The sequence below is a fragment of the Oryzias latipes genome, chromosome 20 (assembly GCF_053564925.1).
Source record: "Oryzias latipes strain Hd-rR chromosome 20, Olatipes_Hd-rR_3.1".
Lineage (NCBI taxonomy): Eukaryota > Metazoa > Chordata > Actinopteri > Beloniformes > Adrianichthyidae > Oryzias > Oryzias latipes.
Window position 1 is genome coordinate 20,579,097 of NC_136256.1, and position 24,408 is coordinate 20,603,504.

General features: G+C 39.4%; 1 long non-coding RNA gene across 2 annotated transcripts; it reads right to left on the reverse strand.

The window, feature by feature from the left end:
- Positions 1-16,520: 16,520 nt before the first annotated feature.
- LOC144988338 (uncharacterized) lies at positions 16,521-22,347 on the reverse strand. Of its 2 annotated transcripts, none has more exons than XR_013652208.1 (2): positions 21,284-22,347; positions 16,521-16,974 (listed from the first exon to the last, which is right to left on the reverse strand). It is a non-coding gene; the product is annotated as an uncharacterized LOC144988338 (long non-coding RNA). The 2 variants fall into 2 exon arrangements; XR_013652207.1 differs by having other exon boundaries at positions 16,521-17,017.
- Between the last annotated feature and the right edge of the window lie 2,061 nt (positions 22,348-24,408).

Below are 24,408 nucleotides of genomic sequence, written 5' to 3' on the forward strand. Positions count from 1 at the left end.
ACTCCAGATCCTAACAGATGCTGCCTCTGACTTGTGCACTGGCCTCTTTACATGTGTCCTCCAAAGAGCTTAACGTGCTGCAGGCACGAGTGGATTCATGGGAATCGTGAGAGTTCGGAAGGGAAAGTGCAGCTTGTGACATCATGAGGCTGCACCTGTCCCCCTGCTCCTCCAGCGCAGGCCTCTAATAGAGTTCAGGACCCCTGAAAGTCTTTGCTGATAGACAAATGCTGGCTCGCTCTTCATGTCAAGCTTAAAGTGTTATTTACTGCTGTTGGCCTGGAATTTAATTACCCTTGGGGCAAATGCAGCAACCATAAAACTATCAATAACCGTGCTGTTTTAGACAATATTTTTGTTCTGGACTCAAAGAGCGACATGTACAGAATGATGAACGAGGGCAGTATCTCCGCTTCTTTCGTGCTGACAGTGAATGAAGGAGCAGGTTGAAATGTGTGACATGCAGCAACAGGATTTTGCTGCATTAAAAAAAAGAAGGCAGTTTATCAAATAAGTAATAAATCTAAGAACAGAATCCCTTAGCTATCACTCCTCAAAGATGTCAGTTGGTCTGTTCAACTCGAGGTGGTGACTTGCCTAAAAAATCGGATGGATTGCTGACATACTCAAGAAAATGCTGAAAGTCCAGGAGCCTTCTAAAAAACTTCATCCATAGTGTGAACTTGGTTGAAGCACTTTCCTAACTTTTCCTACAGGACAATAAAAAATGATCTAAAGCCTGTTTTAAACAGCCAAAAGAAATGTTGCTCATAAAGTCTAAACAAAATAAAAATATCTAAAGGTGTGCATTCTGCAAGATCAAGCCTCTCTCATAATCTTATGCCATTCCTATTGTACATTTTGGAATGACAATTAAAGGCAGAGATCTGGAGTTTTCTTGGAGTCTCCTCAGAAGGAAAAAACTTTGTGATGGAGCTGCATCACAGTACTGTTTCAATATGCTTTTAATGGCATGAAAACTTACATTTATCCAAATTTTGAAGCATCCATCCATCATCTTCTGCTCATCCGGAGTCAGGTCTCAGATGCCCGACCTCCCTTTTCACAGAAACGTCCTCCCGTTACACATGGAGGAAGGACTCCCAGATTTGCCCAGGCCTTCCAAGACCCTCCAGTGAGTCCTGGGGCCTTTTCTTTGTGGGTCACACCCAGAATACCTCCGAAGGGCAGGTGGCTTGGACGCGCTCCAAGGAACTGGATTGTAAAATCTCTGATTCAGGAGGAACAGTGCAGTTCTCATTGCAAAAGTAGAACAGCAATCAGCTCTCATGCAGAGTTCCTGAAGGTTCAGAAGAGCGTTTCCATCAAATCCACAAGCGCTTTATGGATTTGGAGAAAGTCTTCAATCTTGCCCCTCACTCAGTTTTATGGGAGGTCCTCTGGGAAAACAGGGTCAAGGGTTCCCAATGAGGACTGTCTGATCCCTGATCAACCAGAAAAGCAGCTTTTCTCCTATTGCTGACAGTTAATCAAACTTTTAACAAAAACTCTTAAAATCTTACATTGGGTTCTTCTAAGGGCCTTGTTATTTCTCAGAATGAAAAGAATAAAATTATCTTTGTTACACAATGAGAGTGAGGGGCCTCCTCACATCTGCCATGCCCTGGTCATGCCAACACTCCAGATGTCATGGGAACTGAAAACAGCTGGGGCTGTTGCATCCAGACTGCGTGTGAATGTCTGCTCCATCTGCAGAAACCCAATACTTCTGTGAAACCAGCAGCGGATTAAACACTTTTGATAAGGTCCCCAAGACATTTCTATCACAAAACCTCCTGCAAGACTAAAATGCTTCATCTGTCTTTACTGCCCAGTTATCCTTTTGAAGTTTGGTTCTTTCACCTTGAAAGTCACGTGTGTCTGTGATATTATAGTTTATGTGTCTATGTCCCAAACAGGCCAGTAATTGACAGGGCTCAGACCAATTATTCAGCATGGAGATGGACAACTGAAGGCTGAGTTGTGGTCTTACTGAGGTCATGAAGGCTTGGAGAGAGGGGCAGGGCAAATTCAGAGCCAAAACTGTACATGTGCCAGATCAAGAGCACTTAAATAAGTGGAGTTACCAACCAAGAGGGCATGTTTAAGAAGGAGCTCATCTTATTCGAATATATTTAGGATTTCAGCCAAAAAGTTCACAAGTTAAATTTGAAGCTGTTGACTTGTTTACCCGTGATAAAGATCTTATCAGCAGGAGGCTTTAAACTTTCAGTCTCTGCGCCTTCAGGGCGCAGCTGGAGCGGTCATGTCCACTGGCTCTGTTGCGAGTGATGCGGATGAAGTGCGTCACAGGAGGACTGCCGTCCTTTGCAAGAGCCCAGCGAGGAAGACAATTACCCGCTTCCCCCCCAGCCGGCGTTCCGAAGAGGTGCTGGACAGTGACAGTGTGGGAAGGAGGATCAAGCCGGAGCGCCGCGCGCTCTCCAGAGCGCATCACAAGGAGACGCGGCGGATGCAGAGAAACGCGGCCAATGCGCGAGAGAGGGCGAGGATGAGAGTGCTGAGCAAGGCCTTCTCCAGACTGAAAACCAGCCTGCCCTGGGTCCCGGCGGACACCAAGCTGTCCAAACTGGACACTCTACGGCTCGCCTCCAGTTACATTTCCCACCTTAGACAGCTACTGCAGGATGGACGCTTTGAGAGCAGCTTTGCGCATCCAGTGAATCTGGTATGAATCCAGAAGGCATGAAAGACAGCAGGAAACAACTTTAAAACTCTATTATAAACCTTTTTTAGAGCTGACTAAAGTAAATAACAATTTACGAATGGTGTGTTTTTGTCCTGTCATTTACAGTAATATGTTTGCGTTTTTTTAAAGAAAACTCAAAAGCACCAACAGTTTTATGAGTTGATTTTATTTGCAATGAACTCGTTGATGACTTGTTTTTGCAGACATGGCCTTTTATGATGACTGGACGACCAGAAGAAGACATTTCAACTCCAGTGAGACTCTGCGGGGCAACAGCATAGATCCCCAGAGGTGCTGCGCCTATCCCACAAGATCATCTCCAAAGAGCTGTTACCCTTGTTTTAATATTATTCTTGTGCATGCATCACTTTTTAACTTTTTTTATTTTAAATGCTGTTACTTTCATTAGTTTTCTTCATAAACGTTCACAACACATTAGAATATCTTGATGATTTACAAAATTTCCAGGTTTATTCAGGATCATTCTTGATTGAAAAAGCTTTACAAATAAGCTGCTCTCCTGAACACTTTCTCTAATCACTGTTTCACCCGCTTACTTTGTCATACTACCATCAAAACTGACATTTAGTGTCAATATATTTATTTTTTGTAACAAATAAAAAATAATAACTGCTATTTGTGTGTCTAAACTTTGGATTTTGGAACTGAATCACAAACAGGCCTCTCCTTCAGGCTCAATGTGAATAGATCAATCGATAGGGGGCGCTCTATGCCTCTGTGTTGAGCCTAATTTGATGATACCAATGCCTTTTTTGCCATGACGTATGATAAAAAGCTGTATATTATGGTAGACAGTCGTCAGAACATTAGGTTAGATTAACTACATTTTAATTTTAAGCAGATGAAAGCATTTTCTTCTCCTTATCATGGTGTTTTATGCAAAACAAAGAAAGTGTCATGCATGCAGAAACTGAAAGTTTTAAGATCCAAAGTGCTTTCCACTCCATTTGTATCATTCATGATTATGAGGTTTTGGTTTAAATGATGACAAAATATTTAAAGTTTTTTTCTTTTCTATATAAATTTAAAAGAAAAAAAAGCCTTTGGGGAAAAATCTAAAGTCGAGTGTAAAAACCGGATTTGTAAGTCCCAGTTGCACATAAAAACACTTGTGAGTATCCATGCTCCCTCACTCCAACAGATAACAGTGATCTCTTGATCCAGAATTCCTTTCCTCCTGTTAAACCCCAAAACGATGTGAGTACAGATGGATTGAGACCCAGGCTGAGGCGGTCTGCAGGGACAGACTAACAAAAACAGTTTTAATGGAGAAAGAGATAAAGGGAAGAGAGAGGGTCTTGTCAACAGGTTAATGTGGAGCTGCAGCTGTTGCAGTGTTGGTGAGTTTCCCAGAATCCTCAACCGCTCCCCAGGGAGAAAACAGCCATTCTGCTGGACGTAGGCAGCTAATGAACTGCTTTTTCATATGCAGCCCACTTCTGCTTTTGTATGATGCATTTTAAGAGAAGATGACTTGTAAATGTCAAGGTGACAGCTAGAAAAAGGGGTGGTATGAATCAAAGCAGGACAGGTCAACAAAACACCAAGATGTTTGAGAACGGAAAATCTGCAGCATAGTTGATCTCAGTTAAGTTGAGCTGAAAGCTGAAGGACACCAAGACCCTGCTGGAATGGCGTGGCTGTAGCTAGGAGCTTTAGAGCTCATAATGTGGGAGATGTTACAGGGCTGACATCTAGTGCCGAGGATGTGAACACAATCCTAAATCATATCATAGAAGATTTGGGAAGGCAAAGCAAAACGGAAGGTTTGATGAGCTCAAATGTCTAAGATCATAAAAGTTTGGTTTTGGAGCAAAAATTCTGTCTTATACAACACTTCATCATTATTTATTTATGTGGGACTAGTTGAGCAACAATAAACCACTGTAATAACCAAAAACAAGGACGTTTGGGGAAAAGTTTACTTGCCGATTCTAAACTCTTCTAAAATGTTTAATTCCAAAAGCACTTAAGTATCTACAGTATTGATGAAAAAATGTGTTTGTTGTAAAAAAAAAGCAAGTTTTGGAGACAATTTTGTTTTTTTCTTTTAACTAAACAGAAACACCTGAAATTTTATTCCAGGATGATGAAAATCATGAATTTGAATGCTAATACTAAACTTAAGGAATTAAATTTTTTGTGTGAGATTTGTCGTATTTTCCTTTTCAGAGAAGCAGAAAAACACAAGTGTAATTCAATTTTTTATTTTTATTTTTATCTGTATTTGGCCTATTTCAGTGAGGTTCTGTCAAAAAATCCTAAATTAACACTTTTCAAACAGGTTTTTCATGGGAAAGCAAATAAAAAACGGTTTTAATGTAAATATCAAATGAATTTTAAGGTTAAATAATTAAAAACAACTTTGGTTATTTAAAATAACAAGATTTAATGTGTTAACAACTTTTAGTTATTTTAAGGAAAACCAAAAATATATATTTCGAGGTTTTAATTGAAAAGGTATTGATCAGACACCCCATTTCCAGCGCTAAACCAGCAGGGGACAGTATTTCTCCACAATCCTCAATTGAATCATCATTGGAAAAAAAAGCGGCTGACAATGTTTTCCTCCAAATTTTACACCACACAAAAAACCTCAAAATTAACTAAATTATTCGTGTAATTTTTCCCATATTCCTAAAAAGACCTGCTCATCAGAAAAAATAGTTCAGATTAAAGTTCAACCACAATATTATTGTAGTTGTTGTGCTTTAAAAACTGAAGCATGGATCATATCTTCATCACTGCATCAATTACTTTATTGTTTCAAACCAAGGTTTAATACTTTTTGAGATTGATTATATTTCTTTCATGCAAACCTGCATCGTCAGCCACTGAAGCTCAGTCAGTACAAGCCAAATACTTTTACATAACTGAAACGTTTTTCGCTTGGAGGATAATTTCCATGAACAGGAAGGAACTGAAGCTCCAAAGCCAACACAGAGGGTTCAAAAAGCTCCCTTTGTAGTTGCCCCAAAAACACTATCTTTAGTTCTGCTAGAATTCACTCTGGACATGGTGCACTTTCCAACTTATGAATGTTTGCTGTTTAATTTCCACTCATGCAGTTTTACTTATGAGAAAAGGGATTTTCAAATCCCACAGAAGTTCACAGATATTTTACACAAGTATACAGCTCTCTGTCTGAATTACTTTCTCTTCCAATCTTGTGCTCTTTCAATAACAGCTTATTTCTCTTCCAATGTCAAAACTGTCTTCTTGAGCCTTTCACAACATGGTTTTAGCATCATTTTAACTGCTTTTAGTCTATTAAAGGTAAATTTACACTGAATTTGCTGTGTTTTATTTTTCAATTTAAAGAAAATTCAATTCAAATTCATAAATGACAGCTGCAGACTTTAGTAAGTCCATTTTTTCTGTTAATTCAAATGAAAAGCTTCTTAATGAATACATTTGATGAATAGAAAAAAGGCAAACACTGACTGTTATCAATACTTAACCTTTTAAAAGTTTCCATGGAATGTTTGGATGTCTAGCAGCTGTTTTTATTTAAAGTTTTTGGGAGAGTCAAACCACTGTAAAAGAGCAAACTGTTTACCAATTGACCAAAATTCTGCATTGTTTCAGGATCATGTGTGCTCATTATCTGTAATGTTTGAAAATTATGGAAGATTTTCTTGGTTTATTTTGCTGGACTTTATGTAGTATGATAATCTAAAAACGCACATAGCTAAAAATAAAAAAAGTCAGAGGTTTATGTGTGTGAGTTAACTGGGCAGATTTTCATACACACACTTCCTGTCAAACTGATGCCAGGACAGGCTCTTCACAAAGAGGAGCAGGTCAATAAATTATTTTTGAACTTTAAATGAAGGTGCCTTAAATGGCAGAGAGGGGTACATCACACATGTCTTAGGGCTATTCTCCTTCTATACACTGAGTGGCGAGAGAACAGGGATACCCAACCTGTTTCCTGCTTCGCTGGTTGCAAAGCTGCTTGGGTACCTCTCTGGTTCCAGCTTTGCAGCTAGAAGGAACCAAGAAGAAACAGATATGAATTTGTTCTCAGGGCATGTGGAGCAAGCAGACCCTGTTTGGGTGGGGGCACCTGCCTACCACCCTGCATTCTTTTACAAAGACACACAAAGGTTTCGTTTTGGATCTGATTACTTATAAAATGAGCACTCAGATAAATCATAAATTACTCATTTTATTTAACTTACCAAAAAAGATGATTTTATAAAAGTCAAAAAAAACTTTCTGTAGGGGACTAACTCGAAGTAAACTTCTCTTTAAGTGGCTGAAAAATGTTCACACACTCGGATTTGGTTCTGTCACTTCGCTCCATGTGCCCTGCAGTGGCACATTCTCCCCAAGTTCATCTTCTGATGTTTCAAAGACAAGCTCCCCCAGACAATGGAGATAATATTTTTCTTCACAATGGCTCCCTGTACCTGCTCTGGGCGAGGGCTCAGTACGTTTTCCCATCGTGAGCAGACAGCGACCCAGCCCAATACAGAAATGAGTCTCCGGGTTGCTTAAAGGCCCAAACTGTCAGCAGTCCAAAGGGGATTAGCTATTCACAGCTTCCATATTGTTCTCCAGGCCACAATGGGCTACATGGGGCAGTTCCCTTTGTCGTCAACTCTGTTGTGAAGTCCTGGTAGGGTAACAAAAGTGTGACACACCTGCAATGACAGATTATATTCTTTTTTTTCGTGTTCTTCCCCAGGTTCTTTTGTGTTGTCTCCTTTTTTCCCCCCAAGATTCCTTCAGTGTTTTTCCCCACAATAAAAGAAAATAACACAAAGCCGCCAAGCAACAATGGAAGTATGCAGAAAATGTCATTTGTTTGTGCTGCTATTTTATACTCAGACACATTTAAAAGAGAAAGATTTTTACATCGTCCTGAAGGATTTAATAAAGACACGTAGCTCCTCTGACTGATTTCACAAGTCCTAAAAAATGTCAGGAAGGATCTCTTTTCCCATCATCTGTCTTATTTTGACATCCTTGCATCACCTTTAACCTCGCAGAAAAAATATTCTGTCAAAGGTCTTCGGCTGCCACAACCCAGCAACTAAATCCCAAATCCAACCTTTTTTCTAAGGGGCTTGAACTTTTCACGACCACAGCCGAAATCAAAGGGATTTCATGCGTATCATGTAGAACGTGAGGTCCTAAAAGAAAGTAAAAAATCAGTCGAAGGGGAAAAAAGGAGACTTTTTCTTGTTTATTACCTTTTATGATGGCTTGATTTGCACAGGTGCAACTTGGAAAAAAGGAAAAGAAATGTGTGACTAAGCAGCAGAAAAGGTTATTTTTCCTCTTTCTTCTAATGTAAGATTGTTTTATTTTTTGGCAAGAAAATCAACCCATGCAAAATCAATTTAAATGAAAAGAAGTTTTATTTTATGTTAAAGTCCAAAAATTAAAGTAAAACACTTGTGATAAATACCAACAAGATGTATTGAGGCTTATTCTGTTCAACATTTTCTGTTTTCTTTTCTCAAAAATGTTCTTTTTCCTGATTTATTTTTGGTAACGAGTATACCTTTGATCAAACGATTGTAATTGTGCGAGAGCTTGACTCAGACATCACATTTAAGGCTTAGTTTTATGATGCATCTGCATCCAAATTGCTGGAGTGGGGATTATCATTACAGCACATGATGGTCGCTTTGGGCTAACCTTGAGGTCACCGTCGTGCATAAGACGTAGCTGACAGCGACACTTGGCCAGTTAACGCTGTGTGATGGATTACCTGTGCCTGTAAGCCTGGAAGTGAGTGTGCAGGCCTGTGTGTGTGTATGAGATGTGTCTATGTGAATGCGCTTGTCTGCACCCCCCACCCCTTCCCCGAGAGAGTGTCTGTGGCCGGATGGTGTATCAGATGGCACGTTAATTACTCAGCCTTCAAAAGGGGGCTGTCCTGGCCAGAAGTGAGTAGAGGACTGATGGCTGTGTGGTGGTCAGAGAGGCTGCCCGTGGGGAAAAAGAGTGGAGATGAGGGGGCACATGTGGAGATCCACACACACAGACCCACCCGTCACACAGATAAGCCGCCACTCGCACAGGTGTGCTGTCAGGGCATCAGCCGGAGATAAAAGGAAGATGGGAAAATGGACACACTTTATTGTTGAGACTTCAGAAAGTCTGTTTCTCCAACCGGCAGTGTCAGCTGGGTTTTACAAACACACCAAGTCATTATACTAAATTATGAAGTTAGCATGCTTGTGGAGAAATGCCACAAATTATTCATCATAATATTTACATTTCGAAATTATTATTGTTTTTACAACCGTTGTTGTATATGATATTGGCCATATTTCCAAGAATTGTAACTATTCTGGATTTTTTTAATAGAATTATTACTTTTTAATAAACAACTTTTAGTTCAGACCTTTCTTATATATTTATGCAAAATTCAGATTTTAATCTCAAATTTCTTTGTACAAATGTGTCCCAAGTAGATTTTTCTTAGTTATTAAAAAAATAAAATAAAAACACAGAAAGTGAGATTCTTTTAATAGTTCATATTTTTGCCCAAAGTTAATATTTTTGCTGATCGTTCTTTGGATCAAATATTCCATTAGAAAAAATTAAAAAGACATTTATCATCAGATGACATTTTTTTGTCTTATTCACTGCAAAGTAATAAAACAACTGACTACAATTTTACAATTTCGTTGACATGTTTTTTTCCTGTAGAAATTGATTTCTAGGATTGATTTCTGTTGTTTATGTCACAGGAATTACGGCTGCTCCTAAGGAGAGTTGACAAAAATGATGAGTTTCTGAAAGGTTAATAAGCACAACATACAAAGATCAAGGTTTTTTTTCTATTTTTACAGTTTTATGCTAAAAACAAAGCTTTTTTTTTCCCAGTATCTTATTATGTTTTTTGTCTTAAAAGGATAGGGGGGTAGCAAACAGATGAATCTTTTGGTCGTGATGCACATCACAGTGTGAAAAAACAAGCAGATGACATTTTGCATTTCAAAAAATTTTAGGTCTGAGTTGGGTTTTTTGTATGCATGTCTGTATAAGTTGCCCATACATCGTGTGATGGGAGCTTTGCAGCCGGCGAAAGCGAGATGGACGCCGGCCTTTGACCTCAAATGACCCCAACCATCCCCCTGGCTTTCAGTCTGCGATCCCATCACACACACATGCACAAGGCGTAGAGTTCCCAAAGCCCTCTCAGACGGCTTCTTCTGCCCGTCAGATCAAAGCTGGCCAGGGGTTGAGAGGGACCTGACCCATGGGAGAGGTGGTGGATCATGCTGTTTGGCTAGTCGGCAGTGTGGAAAGAAGCAAATAGGCAGCTTCAAGGACAGCCGTGGAGCCCCCCCTCACCGCCCCAGCCACCCGGGAGCCCAAAATTGACCATAGTTTCTCAAGGCCACGCATGACAGAGGAGAGTGTTTGCTCTGTCCTCATGGAGAGACACATAAAAACTTTAAAAGACACACAATGTGAGTCTTAACTCGGCTTTCCTGCGAGGGGACAGACACTTTCTGTCCCGTTTTCTGAGTGCAGATGCTCTCAGACATGCTCCTGCAGTATAATGAGATGTCTATCATTTTTCTCCTACTTTGATGCAAAACGAAGGTGGGTTTTTCAAAGCATTCTGCTGTTGTGTTCTTGATGCAGTGTATGGTTTGCATTCACCTTCAAAGCTGAGCAACATCTTCTTATTTTTGATCTCATGGTGCATCTATGGAACATCATCATAACTGCTGCTTTCGCCTCCGGCTCTGATGAATTTGTATAATAAAGACCAAACTCTGGTGGGTGTGTAATCACTCTAATCTTTTAATAATTATGTTGTAATCATAAGAAGCGACTGCCTAATGATCTGTGTACTCACTCTATCTCTACTTGATTAGCTTTAATCACACCTCAGCAATAAAGAGCTGTTTTTATAATTACTTGTAGCTCTGGTGAATGTTCAATCAGCCATGTCCTCCATGTCCAAATATTGATATTTGCATACATATGTTGTATTTATGGCATGAAAAAGGATAACTAATTAGTGTAATATCTAACAGGCTTGAGTTTCACAACCTCTTTTAGTTGAGGACCATAAAAAAAGACTTCAGCAGCGTGACATTTTCCTCAAAATCCTACAGACACCTGATGCTTGTTTGAGCTACATCATGCGTCTTACTCCAGCCTCCTCTGCGTTTTTATGAAGCACCCCACGACTTCAGACAGTACGCCCCTCTCTGTTCTCCTTGCCTCTGGTGGGCAACAAAAAGACACACTTGACTCCTCCTCGGCTCTCTTTTTCCATTTTCTGTCTGTCATCTTTTGTTTACAAGGTGACAAAGCTTGCCGCACTGTCTCACTCCAGTTGGCATCTCCAGTAAATGGAGGTCCCCTGTGATCTGTCTGCATGGCGCTCATGTTGTCTCCAGTGAGGGAATTAAAGCTCAATGTTTTTTCCACATGTCTCATGGTTTCAACACCCCCTGCTCTGTCTCAGCTGTAACTGTTGAACGCCCACCACTATGACTGAGATTTTACATGTGGGAATCACGACGGAGGTGGACAGGGCCTAGAAAATACTAATGTGGTGGAAGATATATCAAAAGCAATTCAGTTTGTGAGTAGCCCTCTAGTGCTTCACAGACATTATTCAAGCAATTTACAAGTGTTTTAAAATAAATTGAAAACGGAGACAACCCACTAGAATTCAAGCACAGTGTTTTTATCAGTCATGTCTAGGCTGAGGTGCAGAGTTGGAAAGCTTTCTCCTCCCTTTGGATCCAAGAGCTGAAGTGCTTTTCCTGGAATCTTTTGGTGTATGGTGTGGGGATCACTAGAGAGTGTAAGAGGGAGTTCGGGTAAACAGGTGCAGTTGAGGTGACCACCACCTATAAGCAAGTATAAGGACTTTGAATATGATGAGAAGAGCCACAGGAAACCAGAAATGTGTTATTTTTGGCTGATTAATGATAGATCTGGCAAAAGCGTGATTCCAGTTGATTTCTGTTTTACAACATCACACAGTCGATTGTCTTGATTATCTTAAGGCAAGTGACCAAATTTGTTACAGCAAAGTGTGGAGACAGTCATGAAAGGTTCAAAGTTGATGGCAAACCCTGACTGTAGAGGGACTACTAGGATAAACGATGGGAGTTAATAGAAGATGTCTGTCATCCAAGCTGCGATCATGACACTGTCACATTGCCTCGTGAAAAAGACGTGAGAAGCTCATGAGTGATCGATGGAGTTGAGAAACTGAGAAACTTCAACTTTTATCTGATAAAATAATCTAAGAAGAAAGGGGAGCCAAGAACAAACCCATGTGGAACCCCAGTGGAGAGGCAGAAATTGCTAGATTCTTCCATTTGCCGGATTAATTGAAAGGTTTGCCCATAATAAATCTGTCCAGAATCATAATCCAGAGATGTCCAGTTCATAAAGTGGAGAAAGATACACCAGGATTAATCATAGGACTGGCTGACAGCTTTAGCTGTAAGATGACTTGATGTTAAAGGTACATTGAGTTGGTTCTTGTAAATTCAGGATTCCACCAAAATAAAAAACACTAAATTAGAACACTTCTTAACACTTTGTTAAAAAACACAAAAGTAGGAAGGAACATGTAATTAAGTGTTATAACACTTAATACATTTTTTGAGTATTTCGTTTTGATGTCCCACGGTTAATTGGATAACACGATTGACGTAATGAGCACCCCTTCTCTAGAATACTGGAACTGTTCACCCGCAAACTTAATATTTAAAGTGAGCCCTTTCATCGACTGTGTATTAGTAATGACTTGCACATTACTTTCTAACTCTGACCCTTTATTTTCTCTCTTTCTGAAGATGCTTTTTCTCCATCAACCAAGAGAGAGACAGACCAGAGTGGACAAGAAGGGCAAATCTCATCTCATCTTGAACCCAAGAGTCTTAACCTTGATTCAGGAACGGTCAGATTTTGAGTGGAGAGGCGTGTAAACACTGTAAGCAACATTGCAAGCATAGTTTTAAGGTTTCTTTGCTCTTTGTTAATCTCTTGCAAAAAAGTGATTACATTGTTTTCTGTTTTATGTGCAATGTTTTTTAAAAATGTTTTATTATCTACAAATGATAAACATTTGCTGTGTTTAGAGGCAAAAGGTTGAGTAAAATAAATGAATGTAAAGACGTCTTTGTATTGAAGTGATTCTTCGGTTTGAATTTTGCTACACAGCAGATATTTTGAAACTGGGTTACATTTTCAGTACATTTTGTTTCTTTTTAGGTCTTAGCAAAGCAAATGAGCAAATGTAATAGACCTCAACAAAAAACTAAAACGTCAGGATTGTTGAGCAATGGTTTAAATTAATCAGTAAGATTAGGAAACACCTAAGTTCAAATTTCTAAATTACATTTTATATTCTCTATTTGTAAAAAGTATCTTGGTTTCAAAACAGTAATTAAACACAAGAGTATGTTGCTGTGATTGCATTTCTAAGAACAACATGAAAAAAAAGAAAAATGTTGTTATTTTTACGAAAATAAATTGGCAGCAGTGGTTGCCAGAGTAAAAATGTAGAAAATACGGTAAAAATGTAAACAACTTTACAGAACATTGTATAAATTTAACGTCATAATCTTATAAATACAACAACATATCCTAGACTGTGAAACATCAGGTTGCTGTAGATAAGACATCATTTTATGTGAAATAAATGTTTATTGCTGTTATTTTTACCCATAATATTGGTCAAATTAATCTTAAAATTCAGTATTTTCTCTAAAATATGACTGTTATAATTACAGTATAGCCCAGTAAATTCACAACATTTATCTGTAGTATTTATCAGAAAATAATTTTAAATGACAGCTTATTTACTTAAATTAAAACAATAAATTATGTAATTTTAACGGTGTGCCTGTAAAGTTGTTTACATAGTCGATGTATTTTTTACAGGTTTATTCTGGCAACCACAGCTGCCATTTTTTTTCCGTAAAAACTACGGAATTTTTTTTACAGTGTAGTTAATGTTCTTTAAAAAACACTTATGTACATAATGTATATCTATGGTACATAAAACACATAAATGTACTTAACATTCATTCTTTTTAGCAAATGTTTTAAAATAATTTGGTTTTATTGGGCTATGATGAAAACTACACAATTTATGTTCAATAAATTCCTTTAATTTTTACGAGGTGCAGGGCTGAAGCATTCTTTTTAAGGGACAGAAGATGAACAAGGGATGTTTTCTGTAAATCAGGGAGGAGGAAATACTACAATTTTGTCAGGTTCAGAGTTGGTGATAGAGTAAGAGGCTCCCAGAACCAAGACTATTGAAGGATTCTCTAGAACCATTTCCACTGAGATGTCTTCTGCAGCAACTTAATGACCCCAAATATGAGTTCAAGCAGTCAGAAACACCTTAGAAAAAAGAAGAACAAGATGTAAATGTGGAACAGCTGAGACTCAAACTCCATTTTTCTGGTTTGCGATAACCTGAAGAAAAGAATGAAAACAAACCCACCTACTAGTGCCACTCGCTAATGGAAACTTCTGCTGGAGATGACAAGATCTCCTGAAGACCATTTGTTATTAGAAAGAAAGGTACGAGTGAGTTCAGCTGCAATCTGCCAAAGGCTGAGACTTAAAAAACAACGTAATTTTAAAAACTTTATTTCTCCTTTGATGATGTAATTTTTTTCTGCTCTGTATTCTCACTGTGCGACAAAGATGCAAAACTACATTATTTTGATAAAAGCCTGGAAAAATCAAGTTGAAGACTTTAATTGTTACCACAATCTTTGTTTATGTTTTTACTTTTAGCTCCTCCCTCATTAAATTTAGCTCTCAATTCTGATTTATTAATCTGTAAACCTTGATTATATAAATGATGACATTATATCAAACTAAATTTACTGGCATCTAAAAACTCTAGTATTGTAGTAAAGCTGATTACCTTTTGTTAATCATGTGTTAATTTGTGCAAAAGTAGCATCAATGTTGCAAAAACTAAATGTTTGTCCCAAACAGGAGGCATCCAGTGCAGAGTTCACATGATCCAGGAGGCACTGCTCTGCTCTGAGCCGTGAGAAGTGAGACACTCTGATAGGATCAGCTCAAATGACCTTTTCACTCCCCTCCTCTCAGTCCTGCCCTTCTCTCACCTTGGCCACCTCCCTATTCCCTCTTGGCACCATCGGCACAGGGTGGCACCCAAGAGCTGCTGGGCTCGGGGAGGTGAGAGGGGGAATAAAGTTACGCAGGTTTTTGGCTCACATGTTTTAACAATTTCCTCTATTCCCGTGAAATTATGCAAATATTTTAGTCCAGTTTCCTTGAGTCTGGAACACCAATTAAGAGTGTCTGTTTGGTTTTTGTGACAGCTGCTGAGGAGACATGCAGACAGGCAGGCCTTGAGCTGAAAGTGGAGGGCTCCTACCAAGTGAGCCTGGGCTTAGATGGAAGTAGGCAGAAATACCCAGGAGGCTGCAGGCAGGGAGACTCCACTGAGGTGAGTCTGGAGAGCTAAAATGGGAAAGTACTTGTAGTAAGAGGCCCAAAATAATGTCTGTAAGAGGCAGGAGGGATGACCAAGGAGAAAACTTCAACCATTACCAAAGGGAGAATGTGAGTGTTTTAGGGTCACAGAAATTGATCATTGTCAGTCTGACTGTTGGAGCTACAGGGGGGGGGGGGGGGGGGGGGGGTCATCGTCATTACCTTCATGTTAAAGGGCAACAAATTAGAGGGTCATGAATAGAAAAGAACCCCTGCTGGTAGTATCTTTGTTTGCTGTGTGCTCTGGCCTCTTTCTTTTCGCTCCCTTCATTTTCTCTCTTTCCACCTTCAAAAACCAACGCTAAACCAATTTCAAGCATGGGAAAACGTTAAAGTCTGCGACTATAAAGTCCACTCTACCTTGCTGCCAGTCCAACTTTTGCTTTAAAGCCTTGGTGGCTCCTGCAATCCTCAGTCACGCTGAAAAACTTGATCCTGGGGATTGTAGGGAATGGACTGAGGTCACGGCACTGAAGCATCTTCTTCAGTTCTAATGAATGTGAGTCCTGGCAAGAAATCCATCTTGGTCAGGAGAAAACCTCTTGAAAGGAAAGCATGTAATTGCACTTTGGGCCGTGACGGACCATACCGTTATTAAACGGTATTGTTAAAAGAAATAGGAGAAAGGGGTCAAATTTGATGTGAGTCGTCACTGACAGCGATGATAGATAGTATTATCTTTGATGAGTTTATCTGTCGTTGTAAATTAACAGACATGAGGGGCATGCCATTTGGGAAAAAAGGCATTCATACTGACTTTGCTCATTCCTTTAAAATCAAATATCAAGAAGAAAGGATTAATAATTTATCATTTTTAATCGGAAACATTAGAAAGGCAACAACAATTAAGCTAACACAAAGTTTAAAGTTTGAACAAATTTTTGCCTTTCAAGAGCAAAAATTGGTCTGGAGAATCTGAATAGTGCAATCATTTGCTGACGTTTGCACTGATAATAAAAAAAATTACTGAATAACTTTTCTATAATTATTCTAACATTAATGACATTTTACCCATTCACAAAAGCCTTATTAATTTTTACTCCAAATTCTGTCTTGTTTTACCTAAAAACCAAGAATGAACAAGACCTCCTCCTAAATGTTGGTATTTGTTTTCTGTCAAAATGTAGATTCTTTTGAAGGAAAAAATGCAACTTCCTCCTGAAAAACATCGGATATTCTTGAAAACACACAACAGGTTCCTAAACAAACACAAGTCAGTAAATAAACTCTGAATTCATTAACTCCAGAAATAGAAAAAAAAAAGCTGATTGAATGAAACAAATGCCAAAGGTTAGGGTTTTGCAGCCAGCAATTGTTTTTTTAACAATACAAGAATTCCAAAGGCCTGAATATTTGTGTTGTTATTCAGCATTTATTTATTTGTTTGGCTTTTGTTAACTTCCGAACTTCGTTGTCCTGCTTTTTCCTTCAGTGTCTTTTCCCCCTCCTCGTTTCCAGTTCCCCTTCCCATTTTCAAGTTCTCCTCCCCTTGGTTTCTCCCAGAGTTCTTAGTGTGGCTGGCCTTTTCTGCTCCAGGTGGTCTGTAGCCAGCCACCTGTGTTGTCTTTGTGACGCTGTCATCTGTCTCCGGGCAGGCTTTGTGGGCTTGCCAGTGTGAAGACAGGCCTGGTGAGCATTGATGATGGAGATGGTGCTTTCTGCTGCAGCTTCTCCCAGGCTCTCACAGGACTCCAGTGTTGCTGGACACAGGGGGCAATGTTTGCAACCCCCATCCCACAGAAATCCTGGGAAAAAAGTTTTCTGGGGTCTCAGTGTCTGATGGTTGCTCTGCAAAAGGCATGATATATTTTTACAGTCTCTAAATAAAAGCTAACGATTTCTTAAATAATGCTCTTAAACATAAATGAACATATTAATTTTCACATTTTAGTATTTACATAACGTTGGGTGCAGTGGCCCTAAAGTGCATGTCACATCAACAAATCACATAACATATTTAAGATCGCAAGGATAATTAAAAAAAGCTAAATAAATAATAAAAAAACAACATTACATTTTAGAAATCAAAACAAATTTCCAGAAACCAAAACACCATTCCAAAAGAAATGATAACGTTTCGGAATACAAACAATTTCCTAAAGTAGAAATTAAAACTAAAACACCATAGGAAACTGGAAGAGGTAGGTACTATGGGACATCACTGATTGGATGATGATATCCAGTAAAGCTTTATGCCATTGACTATATCAGAGAATTCACCCCTTATGTACCAAACAGGAAGTATCTTCTGGTTCCCAGAAGCCCAAATCCCATAGACTTCTTTTGAGGAATAAACAGCTGTTACTCAGCCATTCTTTTTGATAGAATATCATTCTTGCTCTGATATGTTTTGAATATGTTTTTGCTAATCCTATTTTTTTTCTGTATTGTAAGTTATTTAAGTTGTAAACTGACCAATGAGGTGCCTCAATGAAAGCATGTGCTGCCCACTGGCTCCCACCTCAAAGATTTTTTTGATTTGATTTGATTTAAAATGGTTTATTTCAAGCAATCAAGTAAGAATAATACACAACAAACATTACAATCAGCAGTTTTATATTTATACAATGTTGTATCAAACTTAGGCTAATTAGACATAAAATTAATCATTGCTTGAAAGGGAGTGGAAGGAAGCAAACGTATTTAATCCCACCCCTGTTCTACCGTAACCATTTGATTACATGATTTATCATTATCCGGTTTATAACTTTTATCAGACATAAATAAGAATCCTTAGGTATCAATGAAGCACATGACAAAGATGAATTACTTAATTATTGCGTAAAAATAGACATAACTATTTTAGAAATCAGCATAGCAAATGCAGATCAGTGATCTAAAATATATGCAAATGATAATCATTAGAAAAACCATGTAGATGATTAAAAAATGATACTACATCAGAAAAATAGACACAACACTTAACATTCAAAGTGTTTTATTCACAGATTCTCCCGAGCCCACTTTCAATGGAAGGGGTGTGGACTTCAAACATGCTTACTCCTGATTGGCAACAGTAGTTGCCATAGAAACGTTGACTCAGACCAACTAAGACCAATCACTACTAACGTGGTTTGGCTCTAAATGGAAGCATCCCTATCATGGAAAGATGGCAACGAATTGGGCTTCATTTTGATGGTAGTTAGGCATTTTCACACTAGCTCAGTCCAGTTCTCTCATACAGTCGATGCTTCATGCCAAAAACCTTTCATGTTGTCATCCAATCAGCAATGTCCCATCAGAATTTGTCTTTTTTCCCCTGGAAATTACTAAATTTTTTATTCCTTTCATGGGGGGGGTACTTTGGTTTCTGGAATTTGTTTTGATTTCTAAAATATTGTTGTTGCTTTTATTATTTGTTTTGCGTTTTAACTGTCTTTGTGATCTTTAATCTGGTGTTGAGTGATATGTTGGTGTGATTTGCACTTCCGGCCACCGTAGTTAGGCCTTCAAATTGTCAAGGAATGAATTATGTTCAAGCATTTCTTTAAATTATATTTAGGCTTAAGCAAAGTTTATTTCTTTTTTTTCATTTTAAAGATTTTCAGGGGAAGGCTAGATACATTTTCATTTGCAGCAGCAAATGTTCCAAACAGTAAACATTTGGATACAAACGTATATTTATTTATCTGAATGCAGTGTCCATGAGAAATGTGTCATCGGGTTGAGTAAATTGATGACTGCCTGAAGAAAAACGCGCAGTGGTTTATTTACCATGACATCACAAGCCCCCCCTCCCACTTCGTAGTCAGAGTTTTATTTACCCCTCATCCGGAGGGGGAGAGTGTTGATAAATGACGGCGCTGCGCCCTGGGACTCTCCTGTTTTAAGGAGCGCCGAGGCGATTTATGGGCGCGCTCTTTGCAGGCTTCTCGGTGATTAATCGCCGCCGTCCTCCGCGGCCACAGGCGGGGCGGGGGCAGCCGGCGCTGCGCTGTTTGGATAGGGAGATAACATCAAAGCGGCCTGCTGCTTGTGTTAAGAAAATACTGCATTCTGGGTCAGCGCAAATGAATCCAGGAGGAGCTTGAAACTGTTTTTAAAGGCATTCCCATCGATATATTATCACTCCGCAGGATTGGAGTTCAGATCACGTGACACGTCGCAGAAGTATTTGCTCCCTTGTTCATTTTTCTTGAGACAATTTTGATGATGAAACTGTTTATAGAGGGTCAGTGTAAAGTAAAGGTAGTAATCAAAAAGACAAAGTAAATTGAACCCAGATGAGATTTGAATGAGTGACGTCCAATATGTTTAGTGTAGTAAAAGCTTCTATATTTTTTACACTATAAGGCGCAAAATAAGGCGCACCATCAAACTTGTGTCATAAATAAGGCACACCAAACTAAAAGGCCCATTAAGTGAGACAAAAGAGTCAGAGATTTATCTGTCAGTAGTCTTTGTTAACTTCAGTAACTTTATTGTTGTGTCCGAATTTGTTCACCATTCCGAATGGGTTCGCCATTTTGTTGCACGATGTGAATCTACAATTCCAAAAACAAGTGCACTAGAAATTTCCCATAAGTCCCTGCGAAAAACCAGTGTGCATCGATGCTCACTAGATTGAGGAATATAGACCACAATGTATTATAGTCAAACAATTTTTGCAATGAAAAGGTATTAATTAAATGTATTTTTTTGAATAAACCATCAACGTTATCATCATCAGGACTGCTGGATTCATAGTCATCATAAAATATTCTAATTGATTAGGCTTTCACTTCATGAATTTGGTGATTTCATATTTGCAGTTAAAAACAAAAACAAAAAAAAGATTTGTGCTTTGAAAATACAGAGCAATAGACTATATATGCACTATAAAGTTTTTTAGGGAGTAGAAAGGGAATTTGGACATAGCCACACAGTTCAACGACACTACACGTCAGCGTACTCACAATAACGCTCAACCTTGTTTGCAACTCACAAAAAAGGACAGCAATTTTGACAGATCACTGTCAGAATTCGCTTTGACATCAGAAACCGCAAACACAGCTGCACTGTTGTTTTTTGAAAAAAATAAAACTTTGTGCAAAAAATATGGTGCTCCACTATGATCCATTGGTTGGATGGATGGACGGACAGACGGACGGATTTCACTCTTAGGTCAGTGCATTTTTTGCAACTAATATGCAGTGCATTATTTAATCATTAAAAAATAAAAGATAAAAATGCAATATTTGGTCACAAAACAACAAAACTGGTTTTAAACTAATAAAACATGCATTCATCATTAAAATGAAGAATTTACAATTAAAATGTTAAAATAAACATAACAATAATGATAAATATACTTTAAAAAATTCAAGGATTTCCCTTTAAAATCACAATTTTCTATTTTGAATTTATTCAAGGCAATTATAAAAAGAAGTACAAAAATGTTGCAATAAATCATGAAAACTCCTTGCAGAACAAAGATTGAGATCTAATATACAGTTTTACACTCAGCTCTTTTAAGACTTCAATTTATTCTACTCCTATGTGCTGAAGTCCAGAGAAATGTCTGCCTAATGACTTGTCGAAGGTGTTAGCCTCCAAGATATTTACCTGCCCTGCTGCGGTCCTCCACACCTGCACCATTGATCACAGGTCACCCCGATGAGCTGGATGCTCCAGGGCTGACACGGCTGCTCTTTTGATCCTGCTTCACAATGACCTGCTCACCACAAGACCCACAATCCCTCTTGTTTATCGGCAGACCAAAAACAAGAACTCTTTAAAAACTGACACCCATTTCTCAAATATCTGCCAGGCATCTGCCTTCACGCAGACACATGAAGCCCATCAGGCACGAATTCTGGAGAAGAAAATCTTTGTTTGCCATGTCTGCTTTACTAAATGCCTCAAAGGTAAGGCAAGCCTTGCCTATTTTTTTTCTTCCTTCTTATCTTATTTATGCATCGGTTTCTTTATTTTGAAACACCATACTCCTAGAGTCAACTGGGAATCATTGGGCAAATTTCCGCTCTTTATTTTCTACTCCCAACTGCTTCCTCGACTTCCTAAAAGGATGCCAATTTAGCTGAATTCAGACTGAGTTGAAAGGCGCACTGTTACCTGTCCGCTGGGGTAGAACCTCTGCGGTGGCTGCCCTTTCCCATGCTTCCACCACAGGACCTCGACCACAGGCAGACAGAGGAGGCACCTGTTCCCCACAGAGAGGCTGGTCAGCATCTGAAATCTTAGCGTCCACCCTGCCTATTGAGAGTGGGCAGCACGATAAGGCCCCTGCTCTGCGACAGGGTGGAGGAAATCCGAGGAGAGAGCGTGAAAGAGAATGCCTGCAGCCAGATGAATCTGGTGCAATTTGCCAAAACACAGTGCCTCCTTGCACAAGTCGATTACCCACACTTGCAATAGAAAAGCTATTGTTTGCATGAGCCTTCACTTATCTATTCTTCATCGTAATGGAGATGCTGCATAATAGTCTGCCTGTGTTGGAAAGGACAAAGTTTAATGCAAAGGGGAAAAGGTAAATTGATGTTTCTGATATTAAGAGTTCAAACTGTCTCTGTTTGGTGGAGAAAAACTAAATTCCCTTCACTTTAAGTAAATTTCACAAAAATAATACTGTTCTGGAACAAAAATACTAAATGTTACCATCAGTTATTTGTATATTTTAACCCTCTCCTGCAACCATTGAACTAATGACTGGAAAACTCTGAACATGGGCTCAAAACTGTGCAACACTGAAAAATGTGCATGTCCCTTCTCTCATGTTTTATTCTCACCCCTTGTTGCAACAGTAGCCAATTGCTACTTCCTGACCTTGCCTTGACCAAAAAAAAAAAGAAAAAGTATTTCCATTGTCTCTGCTTCTGGGTCACCAGGGCAAACACTGTACAACGCAAGATTGTGCAAAAGGTTTTTACACAGGAGCCCCTCCGTGAACCTCATACCCCATCTCTCCTCACACCATATATCAGCCTTCCCCACTGAGGGTGAGTCACCTTCTCCATACCTACTTTGATGTCCTCCAAATCCCAGGGTACAGTTTGCGATCACCTCAAGAGCAAACGGCAGTTTTGCTTCATGCAGCTGACTGTACTCCATCAGCCTACGTTTTATGGTTTTCTCCGCATTTCCCTTGATCTAACACCTTACAAGTGCACCCTTGCTGATATGATTGAGTTGTATAGGTTAAGACATAAAAATGTCAAGGGTTTCAATGCTCACATATCCTGAGGATGGACACGGGAGGAAAGGATGTCCAACAAGGGGCCACTACCGAAAATCTTTGTGATGCTTGTAGTAGAAATAATGCTGTTTGCAGAACTGCAAAGATGCACACTTCCATAATTCCTTCCTTTGGGTTTTCTTTAAACGCATGTGCAGCTTTACATTTTTGGAGGATAAAGGCAGCAAAAAGTTCCCCAGCAGTAAAGGACGGGGTTGGGATGATTCAGTTTCTTTGCTGTCGTGGGAGCTATTAATGTAAGCACGTTGCAGGCCTTAAAGTGTCTAAAACTAAAATAAATTATAAATAAAAAACATTTGGAACTAAGAAAGATGGGCTTTTATCAAGTGTTGTGTTTGTGGATGAAGGAGTTAGTCAACGTCCTTCCTGGGAAGCAAAATCTCATCAAATGTTGGATGACAGCTTCATGTGTCACTGTTATTTATTTCCTTAAACAATGAGGAGTAAAAATCATTTGTAGCAGCAATTGATGAGAAAATATTCCAGGGGACAGACTGTTAAGCTGTCCTCACCTCTCCCCCCTCTGAATGGAGCTTGTATAAGACGTTTTCTGGCTGAGGCGTCCTTTGCAGGAGGAGCACGGATGTGATTTATGGAGTAACATGTTGAAAAGGGAAGTGCAAGGACACCTGCTGAGTATTATTGATCCTGGGAATTATGAGTGAGGAAAAGGAAGCAGAGAAAAGCGACAAACACGAAGGAGGAGAGAGAAGAGCAGCATGGAGCCATTAGCCTCTTTGCCTTTGCAGAAAAGCTTGGACAATGATGGTTGCTCTCCTGGAGAAAGAGGATTATAGCACAGGAGGGGGCTCCAATAAGATATCATCCCTCTGCCCCATTAACACATGGGAGCTGCCTTTCAGAGATGCAATCACTGCGTGCACACGCCTCTACCTCGTTGTCGCCATGAAACCCAAAAGGCGCAGCATCTTTCTGTCAGTCCGTCCGCCAGGCAGTATATTATTTCAGTCAAACCTAACAATGAGGGAGTAAAATGACCTTTAAGTGTTAATCCTGTGAATTATAAATAAAGAAGCAAAGTAGGAGAGGTGCTAATTGGCTGCAGACTTTTGCCTCAGTTCGGAGTTGACATCATGCTAATATTCCCTGCGTGTTTACAACTCAAACATCTGCGCCGAGGGGCTGGGCACTTCAGAAACTCTGCCTCCAACAGACGAAGTGTGCACTTGTTTTCTTAACGTAAACACTATCTCCATGGTGAACGTATTTTTTTAAAAGGCAGCTGACAGAGTTCATAAAACTTCATACGATACCACTGCCGTCCCCGGTTCAAACTCTGATGTAATCAGTGTCTAAACTGGTGTGTTTACTCTTCGCTCGCATACAGTGCAGCTCTTTTTCTTATACCTGCTACTAAAAACAGGCACCTCTGATTGCACAGATGGGGGGAAAGAAAACGAGAGTGAAATTGTTCAATCTAATTTAGCGTATCAGGGTGACGCGCTTTTACAAGCCAGACTTTACCAAGTCAAGATGGTTCTCCTCTTCTCCTTATTTAGAGGAGCTCTGGTTTGATTGAGCTATTTCAGCACTTTAAGTAAGAACACAAAAGTCAGTGCACGCTGAGTAGATAACCATATGCTGTCACAGCAGACCAGACGCGCCTCATATTGAGAGCTTTGTTGACCTGGGAATTGTGTGGGAGGTGGAGAGCTGGGGCGGAGGACACAAGGGACTTGTGAGAGTTTTGTGGGGTACAAATCAAGATTTAACTACTCCAGGGCTCTCTTCGACTCACAACCAGCATTTGGATGTTTTTTGGCTGCTCGTGAGTAACTGACATGCAAATGACAGAAGGGAGGCAAGAAAGCACGAAACACAGTGTGGAGAATTTGTCCTTTAAATCACATGGACAAAAAAAAAAGGGATCCAGAAAGAGGCAGATTGTGCACCACTGCCATGGTTTTTTATTGGGCCACACGTAAAATCAAAGGCAGATGTTCATTATCTTTGACCAAAGCAC